Source organism: Staurois parvus, unplaced genomic scaffold, assembly GCF_062004578.1.
Source record: "Staurois parvus isolate SC_StPar_1 unplaced genomic scaffold, SC_StPar_1.0 ptg001557l, whole genome shotgun sequence".
NCBI lineage: Eukaryota > Metazoa > Chordata > Amphibia > Anura > Ranidae > Staurois > Staurois parvus.
The window spans coordinates 223955-233215 of NW_028319353.1; the positions used below are offsets into that span (position 1 = coordinate 223955).

The window sequence follows — 9261 nt, forward strand, 5'->3', positions numbered from 1 at the left end:
TTTTACATAGTCCCCTGCTACATTTATACACGTATGTCAGCAGTTTCCACTCCTTGAAATCTGTTCTTTTATTATACAAACACAAAAGTCTCGGTTTGACCTGAACGCTCCTCGTAGATAAGGTTTTATCTAATCCTCACGCCTAAATCTTTTTCTTTTTAACATGAGCAAAATAAATGCAAAAAACAGCTCTGGCAGCAAAAAGGGTTAAAGGCTGTTTTGTCTTTATGGGTTTAACATCATCATAAAATCTCAATCCCCATAAAACCAGAAAGAAAGAAAAGAAAAAATAAAAATAAACAGACACAAAAAGGAGGTGAAAACTTTTATTTTTAGTAATAAAATATGTTCCGCTCTTTACAAAGAATTATTACAACCAGAGTTACATTAAATAAAAAAATCATCTGAAATCAAATCTTAGCATGAGATTCGCGAGACCCGAAGCACCAATTATAGAAAACAAAAATAATAATATATCAGACAAGAATCAGAATCCCTCCATCAGGCAGCGGTGGCCCCGGAGGGGGATGGTTCTATTCTGATTTCTATAAAAAAAAAAAAAAAGAAAGGAAAGTATAAAGAACTATACAAGGTATGTACATAGGAGACTACGAGAGGCTCCCCGTCATCTGCACATATGTACATTATCTACAGGCTCCAGGAACTCCAAGGTGTCACACACAGGATCGATCATTCTGCTGGGCTCTGCGCTCGAACATCTACACCGCCAGCAAATGACTGCGGAGGGCAAACTGCTAAACACAGAAGAAAATGAAAAGGATTCTGGATTTGGTGAGAATACATCCTGGCATCGCCGTGCTTTAGGGATGTGCAATTAGAGGGCCCTAGAGATGTTATCTGGGAGTCCGGAATTTCTAGGAATCTTGGCATCCCCAGTAACCCTGCCACAGTATGCAGAGCACCATCTACTGGCCAATAGAGGGGAGCACAGTCCAACCTCTGTGGGCGGGGAGCAGGGAATACCAGCACCATCTACTGGCAGATAGGGAGGAGCAAAGTCCAACCTCTGTGGGCGGGATGCAGGGGACACCAGCACCATCTGTGGGCAGGGAGCAAAGTCCAACCTCTGTGGGCGGGATGCAGGGGACACCAGCACCATCTACTGGCCGATAGAGGGGAGCACAGTCCAACCTCTGTGGGCGGGATGCAGGGGACACCAGCACCATCTACTGGCCGATAGAGGGGAGCACAGTCCAACCTCTGTGGGCGGGGAGCAGGGAATACCAGCACCATCTACTGGCAGATAGGGAGGAGCAAAGTCCAATCTCTGTGGGCGGGATGGAGGGGATACCAATACCATCTACTGGCCAATAGAGGAGTACAGCCCAACCTCTGTGGGCGGGATGCAGAAGATACCAGCACCATCTACTGGCCAATAGAGAGGAGCACAATCCAACCTCTGTGGGCGGGATGCAGGGGATACCAGCACCATCTACTGGCAGAAAGGGAGGAGCAAAGTCCAACCTCTGTGGGCAGGGAGCACAGTCCAACCTCTGTGGGCGGGATGCAGGGGATGCCAGCACCATCTACTGGTCAATAGAAGGGAACAAAGTCCAACATCTGTGGGCGGGATGCAGAAGATACCAGCACAATCTACTGGCCGATAGAAGGCAACAAAGTCCAACCTCTGTGGGCGGGATGTAGGGGACACCAGCACCATCTACTGGCCAATAGAGAAGAGCACAGTCCAACCTCTGTGGGCGGGATGCAGGGGACACCAGCACCATCTACTGGCCAATAGAGAAGAGTACAGTCCAACCTCTGTGGGCGGGATGCAGTGGACACCAGCACCATCTACTGGCCAATAGAGAGGAGCACAGTCCAACCTCTGTGGTCGGAATGCTGGGGACACCAGCACCATCTACTGGCTGATAGAGAGGAGCACAGTCCAACCTCTGTGGGCGGGATGAAGGGGATACCAGCACCCTCTACTGGTCGATAGCGCTGGTATCCGATGCATTCCACCCATAGCTTGGACTGTGCTCCTCCCCATCTACTGGCTGATAGAGGGGAGAACAGTCCAACCTCTGTGGGCAGGATGTCAGCACCATCTAATGGCTGATGGGGAGGAGCTCAGTTCAATATCTGTGGGTGGGATGCAAGCTCCATCTAGTGGCCAATAATAGTACAGTAATTCAGTTTTGTGGGTGGGATGTGGGGACCAATCAGGAGTGAAAGTCCCCTGGAGGACATCACTGGATTGGTATGGTGCTCAGGTAAGTGTTTGGGGGGGTGGGGGGGAAATGGCTGCTGCACACTGGGGGTTTTTTTTTTTCTTTACCTTCATGCATAAAACACATGAAAGTGAAAAACCTTCACAACCACTTTAAGCATTTAACAATTTTTTTTTTTTTTAGTGAGAATGCTGAACTGGTTCCAATGGAAAGTATCTGCAAGTTTCACTTACATCACAAAACCCCCAAAAAGGTGTAAATTTTACATTTTTAAGTTACTGAACAGAGATATGCAAATCATTCCTTTATACAGCGGGGTCCGCTGCGCAGCTGAGAATCGTTTTTGGATCTGTGATAGAAGAGACGCCGTACTTCCGGCTTTAGGACGGGACTGCCTACTAAAGAACATTTCCCCATTACAATGGTCAGAGCATACAGATGCAGCATGGTGTGATCAGCGAGCCCCCCCCCCCCTCCATCTCTCCCCCTATACCCCGAGGAGCGAGACTTTCCAAACACATCTATGGCTGCCTCCAGTAATATGTCTGCCCTGCATGGCGAGTCCATTACCCATCCATGGTGCATGAAATATGACTGCCCCAGCTGCACCCCCCCCCCCCCCCCCCATCCCTCCCTCCAGGCGAGGCTCACATGTGTGCGGGTTGTGGCTGAAGCTGTTTTGCGGCACATTTTGGTGCGTTTTTGAACATGCCCTTTTTTTTTTTTTTGATAACAGGAAAGTAAGAGTTTTGTTCATGTAGTGCAAGTTGGAGGTGACTTTATACTCAAGTCGCATCAAAGTGGTGCAGGAAGCTTTAGGCGTCCAAAGTCACATGTTCGGGTCAAGGGCGAGCAGTAATTGTTCGGGTTATCATTCAATTACTGAGGATCCTAACAGGCGACTTTCAACACAAAAAAGGTTCCTGCACTACTTTGGCACTCAAGTAGCATGAGAGTGTAAAGTCGCACTACATGAACAGAACGGTCATACTTTCCTATGAGGCAAGAAAGAAAAAAGGCAAAAACGCATTGAAAACGCAACACTTGTGTTTTTTTGATGCAGGTCCATTGAACTACATGAAAAAACGCAATCTGCAGCAGGGAAGAAAAAAAAAAAAGTTCCCGACTCTTTGGAAAAACCGCACCGGCTCAGAATGCACAGATGTGAACGAGGTCCATAGGAAACCATTTCAACCCCTCGCCCTCCTGAGGATTTACCCCCCTTCCTCACCACGCCTCTTTTTGCTACTCGGCGCTGCACTAATTCAACTGATAATTGCGCGGTCATGCAATGCTGCACCCAAACGAAATTTACGTCCTTTTTTTCACACAAATAGAGCTTTCTTTCGGTGGTATTTGATCACCTGTGCGCTTTTTATTTTTCACGCTATAAACAAAAAAAAAGACCAAAAATTTTGAAGAAAAATGAGATTTTTTTTTACTTTCAGCTATAAAAAATATATAGTAAACTCAAAGTTAGTTAGAAATTTAGGCCAAAATGTATTCTGCTCCATGTTTTTGGTAAAAAAAAATCCCAATAAGTGTATATTGATTGCTTTGTGTGAAAGTTATAGCGTCTACAAACTGTGGGAGAGATACTGCAATTTATGCTATTTTTCTGCTATACAGCGCTGCGCTAGTTTAACGGACAATTGTGCGGTCATGCAATGCTGCACCCAAATTAAATTTACATCCTTTTTTCCCCCCCGCAAATTGAGCTTTCAGTGGTATTTGATCGCCTGTGCGGTTTTTATTTTTTGCGCTGTAAAAAAAAAAAAAAAAAAAAATACAAAAGAAAAAACCTACAATTTTGAGAAAAAAAAAAAAAATACAGGTGAAACTCGAAAAATTAGAGTATGGTGCATTCATTCATTCATTTCAGTGCAGCAACTTAAAAGGTGAAACTAATATATGAGACTCATTACATGCAAAGCAAGATAGTTCAAGCCGTGATTTGTCATCATTGTGATGATTATGGCTTACAGCTCATGAAAACCCCAAATCCACAATCTCCGAAAAAGAGAATATTCCATGCAATCAATAAAACACGGATTGTACATAGAACAATATCGGACCTCTGAAAAGTAGAAGCTGCATATGTACTCAGTACTTGGTTTGGGCCCCTTTTGCAGCAATTACTGCCTCAATGCGGCGTGGCATGGAAGCTATCAGCCTGTGGCACTGCTGAGGTGTTATGGAAGACCAGGATGCTTCAATAGCGGCCTTCAGTTCTTCTGCATGGTTCGGTCTCATGTCTCTCATCTTTCTCTTGGCAATGCCCCATAGATTCTCTATGGGGTTCAGGTCAGGCGAGTTTGCTGGCCAATCAAGCACAGTAATCCCACGGTCATTGAACCAGGTTTTGGTGCTTTTGGCAGTGTGGGCGGAGCCAAGTCCTGCTGGAAAATGAAGTCAGCATCCCTATAAAGCTAGTCTGTGGAAGGAAGCATGAAGTGCTCCAAAATCTCCTGGTAGACGGCTGTGTTGACCCTGGACTTAATGAAGCACAGTGGAGGCCCTTGGGCCTCTCCATTCTTCCTCCATACTCGGGGGCCCTTGGGCCTCTCCATTCTTCCTCCATACTCGGGGGCCCTTGGGCCTCTCCATTCTTCCTCCATACTCGGGGGCCCTTGGGCCTCTCCATTCTTCCTCCATACTCGGGGGCCCTTGGGCCTCTCCATTCTTCCTCCATACTCGGGGGCCCTTGGGCCTCTCCATTCTTCCTCCATACTCGGGGGCCCTTGGGCCCCTCCATTCTTCCTCCATACTCGGGGGTCCTTGGGCCCCTCCATTCTTCCCCCATACTCGGGGGTCCTTGGGCCTCTCCATTCTTCCCCCATACTCGGGGGTCTCTGGGCCTCTCCATTCTTCCCCCATACTCGGGGTCCTTGGGCCTCTCCATTCTTCCCCCATACTCTGGGTCCTTGGGCCTCTCCATTCTTCCCCCATACTCTGGGTCCTTGGGCCTCTCCATTCTTCCCCCATACTCTGGGTCCTTGGGCCTCTCCATTCTTCCCCCATACTCGGGGTCCTTGGGCCTCTCCATTCTTCCCCCATACTCGGGGTCCTTGGGCCTCTCCATTCTTCCCCCATACTCGGGGTCCTTGGGCCTCTCCATTCTTCCCACATACTCGGGGTCCTTGGGCCTCTCCATTCTTCCTCCATACTCAGGGTCCTTTGTTCTGATGAGAGCAACTTTTGCATCTCATTTGGAAACCAAGGACTTTGGACCACTGAGCAACGGACCAGGTCTGTTTTTCTTTAGCCCAGGTAAGATGCTTCTGATGTTGTTTGTTGTTCAGGAGCGGCTTGACAAGAGGAATACGATATTTGAAGCCCATGTCCAGGATCCATCTGCATGTGGTGGCTCTTGATGCGCTGACTCCAGCCTCAGTCCACTCCTTGTGAAAGTCCCCAACACTTTTGAATGGTCTTTTCCTGACAATCCTCTCCAGGCTGCGGTCATCCCTGCTGCTTGTGCACCTTTTCTTCCACACGTTTCCCTTCCACATAACTTTCTACTAATGTGCTTTGATACAGCACTTTGGGAACATCCAACTTCTTCTGCAATTACCTTTTGAGGCTTTCCCTCCTTATGGAGGGTGTCAGTGATGGTGTCAGGTCAGCAGTCTTTCCCATGATTGTGATTCCTACTGAACCAGACTGAGAGACCATTTAAAGGCTCAGGAACCCTTTGCAGGTGTTATGGCTGAATTATCTGATTAGAGTGGGACACTTTGAGCCGAGAATATTCCACCTTTTCACAATATTCTCATTTTCTGAGATTGTGGATTTGGGGTTTTCATGAGCTGTAAGCCATAATCATCACAATGATGACAAATCACGGCTTGAACTATCTTGCTTTGCATGTAATGAGTCTCATATATTAGTTTCACCTTTTAAGTTGCTGCACTGAAATAAATGAACTTTTGCACCATATTCTAATTTTTCAAGTTTCACCTGTATTTGACTTTTTGCTATTAAACATGTCCAATAAAAAAAAAAAAAAAAACAAAACAAACAAATGTCATCATAAATTTAGGCCAAAATGTATTCTGCTCCATGTCTTAGCTAAAATATTTTGCGCACCCATGCCACCGTAATTCTGCTATAGGACGGATGGGAAGCAGTTAATCTTGTAGGAGTTTTCTTTCTGCTCTAGAAGGATGCAGAACCCCTGATTCTCTGTTTGGACAGTGCTGATCACATGCACTCACCCAAGAAAAAAAAAAAATATAGATCTCTAGTATTCCACATCAAACTGAGCATGTGCAGCTTGCCCCCAAGGCTCTTATCTATCAGCAGATGGATTGAGGACAGTAGAAGGGGAGGATCAGAAAAGTCAGGATCAAACAGGCTTTTTACTGAATGCGGAGGATTAACCCCTTAGGTCCCACAGTGAGTATAACAAGCACGCTTTCCTGCATCTACAGACTGATTGTACTGTTGGGGGTTCAGTAACACTTTAAGCTTCCTCTGGTGACATTAATAGAACGCAGGAGTTACAATTTTACCAACATTAGTGATATTTCATTAAATATACAAATCTGTTCCGGAGTCGCAATTACACGGTATGACACCATTAACAAGAGGGGGGGCACAGATGACCAAACAAAAACACAAACCAAAAAGGACCATAAAAATTTTTTTCAAAATCAAACACATCTGCATGATCAAACCTCGATTCCAACACACCGATGTGGATCAAAAGTCCAAGCAACGTGCGGTCATGTACAGAGTATGCACCCCCTGGACTCGTCTTACATATAGAATTGCTGCACAAACCATTTTGTAATTTATTCTAAAAACCTAAAATTTCCATTTGTGAACAAAAAACGCCAAGATTTTCTGTATATTTTAAAAAAAAAAAAAAAAATTATATATATATATAAATATTACACAAAAAAGACAAAAATGTATCGTCCACGTAAGCCAGTGTTTCTCAACTCCAGTCCTCATGGACCCCCAACAGGTCATGTTTTCAGGATGAAACAGCTCTGGTAATTACTAAGGCAGTGAAACTGATCAAATCACCTGTGCAAAATAATGGAAATCCTGAAAACATGACCTGTTGGGGGTCCATGAGGACTGGAGTTGAGAAACACTGACGTGAGCCAAGATTACCGGCTCATCGGGTTTTTATGGGAAGGAATATTTGCAGTGATTAGGCTCCATTCACACTTGAGCGTTTTTTTTGCGCGTCGGGCTGAAAAAACACTCAACAAGTAAAATCCCATTATTTCCAATGGCCCCTGTTCACACTTGAGCGTTCTGTCGACCGTAGCAAAACACCTGACGCTCAAAAAGGTACTTGCACTACTTTTCAGGCAGATCTGAGCGTTTTATCCGCAGACTTGTTCATTTCAGGTACTTATATAGCGCCATCAATTTACGCACGCACGCACGCACACACACACACACACACCGGGGTGGCACAGTGGCTTAATGGTTAGCACGTCTGCCTTGTAATAATTGGGTCATGGGTTCAATTCCCAACCATGGCGCCTCCTGCATGGAGTTTGCATGTTCTCCCTGCGCTTGCGTGGGTTTCCTCTAGGTGCTCCGGTTTCCTCCCACACTAGTCCTAGTTTCATCCCTGGCCATCTCCTTCATGGTGGGGGTTGGGGAAAAACCTGGCAACCTACCCTGTAAAATAATTGCTAAGAGAATTCATGGAAAAAGTCGCTTACGAGTGACAGTCCATGCAATCGCCAAGGGTCAGATATGACTGAATGGATATATATATTGTACATTCACATCAGTCCCCGCCCCCGAGGAGCGTACAATGTGAGGCCCCTAACTCACATTCATACATACACATACTAGGGACAATTTAGACAGGGGCCAAAAATCCTCCCAGCAGCTCTTTGGAGTGCGGGAGGAAACCGGAGTACCCGGAGGAAACCCGCACAGGCAGAACATGCAAACTCCAGGCAGGTGGTGCCGTGGTTGGTATTCAAACCAATGACCCGAGTACTGCCAGGCAGAAGTGCTAACCATTTAGCCACTGTGCTGCCCAGACTTGAATGATAAAAAGCCTGAACAGTGGGAATGCGCATTTTTTTCAGGCGTTTTCAGCTCAAACAGCAGCTCTATTGGCCACGGTAAAAACGCCTAAATGAAAAACGACTGGAAAAAAAACGCCTAACATTTGCAAATCTACTCAAAAAAAACGCTCAAAGACGCTTGGGGAAAAAAAAAAAAAAACAACACTCAGCTCAGTGTGAATGGAGCCTTAGGAAATTATAGGATGGCCTCTCAGCGCACCAACTCATTCACACGATCACAACTTCCATTCTACAGACGCACCTCGGTTTACGAACGCCTCGGTTTACGTAATTTTCGCTTTACGAATGAAAATCCATTGAAAATAACGCCTCGGCCTACAAATTTTTTTCGCAATACGAACGGATTAATTGGTTTTCAATGCATTTACAATTTTTTTTTTAATTATGTCCCTGTACAGTATTTATGCCTTTTAATGTGCACTTTAAAAAGAGTTTTGAACAGATCATACTGGAGGTCAGAAAAAAGCAAAAAACTCTTTTATTTATTTTTTTTTTTTAAACAGAGAAGACTTTTTAAGTGCACGTTAAAAAAGGCATAAATCCTGTACAGGGACATGATTAAAAATAAATATTTGTAAATGCATTGAAAACCAATTAATCCGTTCAGGAGGTCAGTAAGAAAAAAAAAAAAAGTCTTAATTGGTTTTCAATGCAGATAAAATAAATCTTTTTTTTTTTTTTTTAACTTTTTTCTGACCTCCGGAACAGATTAATTAGTTTTCAATGCATTTAAAAAATGTTTTTTAATCATGTCCCTGTACAGTATTTATGCCTTTAAAGTGCACTTTATAAAGGAGTTTTGAACAGATCATAACTGGAGGACAGAAAAAAAGTGAAAAAAAAATGCATCTGTTCAAAACGCTTTATAAAGTGCACTTTAAAGGCATAAATACTGTACAGGGACATGATTTAAAAAAAAAATTGTAAATGCACTGAAAACAAATTAATCCGTTCCGGAGGTCAGAAAAAAGTAAAAAAAATGTATTTTATCTGCATTG

The 9261-nt window shown here is 44.6% G+C and overlaps 1 long non-coding RNA gene across 1 annotated transcript; it reads right to left on the minus strand.

The window, feature by feature from the left end:
• Positions 1-312: 312 nt before the first annotated feature.
• Positions 313-2735, minus strand: LOC149435295 (uncharacterized). The gene is made up of 2 exons (XR_016308520.1): positions 1086-2735; positions 313-1025 (listed from the first exon to the last, which is right to left on the minus strand). It is a non-coding gene; the product is annotated as an uncharacterized LOC149435295 (long non-coding RNA).
• Between the last annotated feature and the right edge of the window lie 6526 nt (positions 2736-9261).